Here is a 4,589-nt window from a genome sequence, read left to right on the forward strand (position 1 = left end):
GCCCTTACCTGTTATATATATATATATATATATATATATATATATTTCATAGTTACTGAACATATACATGAATGAATTATATAAAGATGGAGATAGAATGAAAATATGTATATGTGAAGAGTATACGTGATCGTGTAATTGTCTAATGTATAATATTTATATAAACTCAACAATCATATTAAATCCAAGAAATAAAAGGATATCGGATTCATCGGGTTGAGTTGAGTTCAAATAATAATAACTCAATATCACCCCAATACTTAATGTTTGAAAATTTTACAATTCGATTAGACATCGGGTTGCTTCGGGTTGAGTTATTTGGCGTTAGATTGGGTTGGGTTGATTGGGTTGGTCGGGTTTTCGAGCACCCCTAGGTTCTAAAGCTTTAAATTTATAAATTAAAAGTGTAAAATAGAAATGAAAAAAATGAATATAAAACAAATTAAATAAGATGACCATAAGGTATAAAATGAAAGTTTTAAAAATAATTTACTACGTATTTATATTATTTAATAATATGAGATTAAATCGAAAAACATTCAATATTGAGCTCATTCTGAATGCATTAATGAGATAATTATAATGGTATAATTTGTAAAAAGTGAAACACATTTTTTAGATAATATAGGATTATGTATGATAATATGATAATGGTGTAAAATGAAAGATGAAAAAGAAAGGGATATAAAGTAAATTAAATAACTAACTATAAAAGTATAAATTGCAACTTAAAAATTAAAAATAATTTGATTTTAATATTATCTTTGAAACGTGGAAGTTTCATGGGAGGTGTTTAACTTCAAAACTTGTACATGATGCATAAATGATGATACCTCTTAAATTTCAACACCTAACCATTTTAGGTGGTTATATATATAGTATATATATATATATATATATAAAGTGTGTGTGTATATATATATAGATATATATATATATATATATATAGGGAAGGGTTCAACGAAAACACCTTCATTAACGAAAACATGAGAACACCTTTTTATCATAGATAATCACATATGATACACATGTGATACTAAATCAGAGACGCGAGTGAATTTCGATGCGATATTGGTTGCGGACCAAGTTGCCCTTACACCACTAAGTAGGCATGGGAATGGCCCCCGACCCGTTGGGGAACCCGGTCCACCCGCCCCGGTCGGGGACGGGGATTCCCCACTAAATCGGGGATGGGGACGGGGATCCCCGTTTGTCTCAAACCGGGGATGGGGACGGATATGGTACTCCCCGCCCCGCCCTTACCTGTTATATATATATATATATATATATTATGCACACACACATGTATGTATGTATATTGTTTATTTCAACTAAAACGGTAGTTTATAATTTCTTATTTCTAGACTAGGTTTAGAATCAAAAATTGTTACTTTTTGAATGTTAATATGTAATATTTTGAATGTCAAGTCAAAATACAATTACTCGATAAGTTTTGTATATTACTCGATATGATTTTATATTACTCATTATTTTTTGGTACTTGTGACTTTATTAATTTGATATTTTTTGGTTTTAGGTTATTAATTCTTATATGATGTTGTGGTTTTTTTTGTATTAAATTAAATTCATTTTGGTTTTAGGTTTATTGAAAATGTTTGAAATTTAAACATGTATGATCACTCACATATATAATTCAAAATAACTTATATAAACGGGAAAAAAAATCCTCGTTTCCCCGTTGGGGATGGGGATGTGATTATATTCCCCGGCGGGGATGGGGCCGGGGATGGGGACGGAGATTGAGGTCCCCACCCCATTCTCATGCCTACCAGTAAGCCCCCTCATAAGTATTATCACATGTGATAAGGGTGTTGTTGATATGATACTATAATTCATCATGACCATTACATGTGATGCTAAATCATAGACACAGACAACTTTTGGCGTGACCTAAGTCGTAGAACACGTCGTCTGCACATCACAGGGTCCTCTAACGCGTATTATCATATGTGATAAGGGTGTTCTTGTGTTCTCGTAAAATGAATGTGTTCTCGTTTGAACCTCCACCTATATATATATATATATATTATAGTTATCGTCGCCCCGCATCAACCATTTTCTCCTTTCTTCCCCCTATCGGTCATCCCACCCCATTGCCATCCCTCACCTATGTCCAGATTTTCACCGTCCTCACTCATCCCTGGCAATCTACAACATTCATCGACTTCCCATCCCCTTCCCCATCTTCTTCGGTGAAATCATTGAACCACAACCTCCATTCCTGAGGATGAGATCCTTCCACTTAGAGCACCGTCGATCTCCACCATCTTGCAGCACTATGATCAACACTTATATCCTTCTTCCCTCATTGGTTACCAACACCACAACTACACTCAGCCTTTGTTGCCAATCTTCTTCCTCTTGGTGTGTAACACCCCAAAATGGGACGACAAAATTTCCAAATATAAACCGGAAATATGGTATATAAGTATCAACGTACGAGTCTTCCCAAAAAGAGGAAACTTAAAACGCTAGTTAATTGTAATTTGTAATAGTTGGATATGAGGATAACAACCTGCTAATCTAATTTCTTAAAAGAAATAAGATTACAATTGGGTGTCACCTAAACCACCAAAAACAACTTCAATAGATGGTGTCTCAAAATGCTCCCCAAACTCTTTGTATGAGGACCGGTCAAACCTTCTTGGCAACCATGCCACTAGAACCCAATATACATACCGACACAAAAATAAGTGTTAGGCTAAAAAGTCTAGTGAGTATGAACATGAAGTAAACAACCGCAATATAATTAGTCAAAACCATTTATCAGCCAAGTACATCATTCTTTTGGAGATAACGCGGGAGACCCGTATCAGTTAAGAGTGACGGCAACACAAAAGTATATCACTCAAACAACATTGTCACATAACACTTCAAGACTTGTAGTCCAAGTGTCCTAAATATCTCTTAACAAGTTTCACCTTAAGAGCCTGTTGATCTTAGTGTCTATCCTTACAAATCACACCACAAGATTCAGCATATTTAGTGTCTACCTCCAAGGTAACACCTCAAGAGGCAAAGTTCTTAGTGTCTACCTCCAAGGTAACACCTCAAGAATCAACCCTCCTAGTGCCTACTTGAAAAGTTCATCCAAGCATATATCTCAAATGAAAATGTCCAACAAATCCGCATGTAGATAACCTTTCATTCATTACGTGTGGAAGTTGTCAAATACATTCATAAATTCATCTAAAATCACGAGACTGACATTTATAGACAATATCCCAATCTAGGTTAGTAATCCCAACAATTATGATTTTTATAAAAATACCAGGATGATCAACCAAGTTCCATGTAAACTATTCCAAATAGATATTTAAAATGGAAAGAATCATTATCATACCTTAATATATGGATTTACCCCAAAATGCACAAAAGTTCATCAAATAAGGGCATGTGACCAAATCACCACATGGTTATGTAATACATGAAATTAAAGATTGAAATGAAGTTAAAGAACACATTTAGGCACGTATCTAGTTTCACAAAGCATTAAAAACTCACTTGCTAGATTTTTGGAGAAAACCTAGAAAACTTAATAATACCTTAGAAATGGAGAGTATTGAAGCTTGATGACTAACTCTTGACTCTTTACAACTAACAATAAATGAAACCCTTAGATCTTCTAAAATATGCCTTTAATGAAGCACTTGGTTGAAAAATAAATGAGGAAGAGATTGAATGGGTTGGATGATAAAGGTGGGTGAAGGAAATAAATGAAATAAGGAAGAAATTGACAGGGGTAAAAGGGCTGGTGTATGCCGCCGCTTAGCAGTGTGGTTTAGGGCACCTCAGAGTCGCCCATTCCCAAAGACGCCCATCATACCTTCAGTAACCCGGGAGGTTTCCACGTGGTTTAAGTCGCATAAGAGCCGCATTAGCTATTGTTTCCTCCCCTTGAGAGTTGCTTTCCAAGAACATCAAACAAAGACTAAAGTGTCTCCAACGATGGTTTTAGCCGCCTAATGAGCCACACGACTCTTCTCTAAGGCCAAAACTTAACATCTTTCAACCCCCCCCCCCCCTTTTGACCCTTAAACAATATAATGTTAACCCCTAAAGTTAATTTTAAAGAAAATACGCTTCTGGAAAATTGTAAAAGCTCCAAAGCTAAAAATGAAAGTAAATCAAAAAAAAATACGGGTATTACATGGTGCCCCTTCAATCTACAACTCTCGGTTCAACAATCAATTTCACTTCTAGACAGAAGCATTAGCAATCAATTTAGGGTTTTGAACGTTTGAAATTGATGTAAGGTAATGCTTACTTGAAACATATTTAGGTCTTTGTTGGTGTGATTTTGATTTAGGTTTTATTATTTTTGTATTAATTTTTTTAAGTAATTGGCATAAATTTAATGCTTATATTCTTAATGTGCATGGTTGTTTTTAATGTTGCTTATTGTTGTTGTTGATGATGTTTTTATGAACACATTGTTTATCAAACATAAGTTAGCTTATAAACTAACTTATAAGCTAACTTATTTTTTAGGTATATGTTTCGATGAGCATAACTAGTTAGCTCATTGAAACGCTAGTTGAAGTATTTTATAAGTTTCTTTGTCATTT

This window comes from Cynara cardunculus, assembly GCF_001531365.2.
Source record: "Cynara cardunculus var. scolymus isolate 2C chromosome LG 3, CcrdV1, whole genome shotgun sequence".
In the NCBI taxonomy this organism is placed as follows: Eukaryota; Viridiplantae; Streptophyta; class Magnoliopsida; order Asterales; family Asteraceae; genus Cynara; species Cynara cardunculus.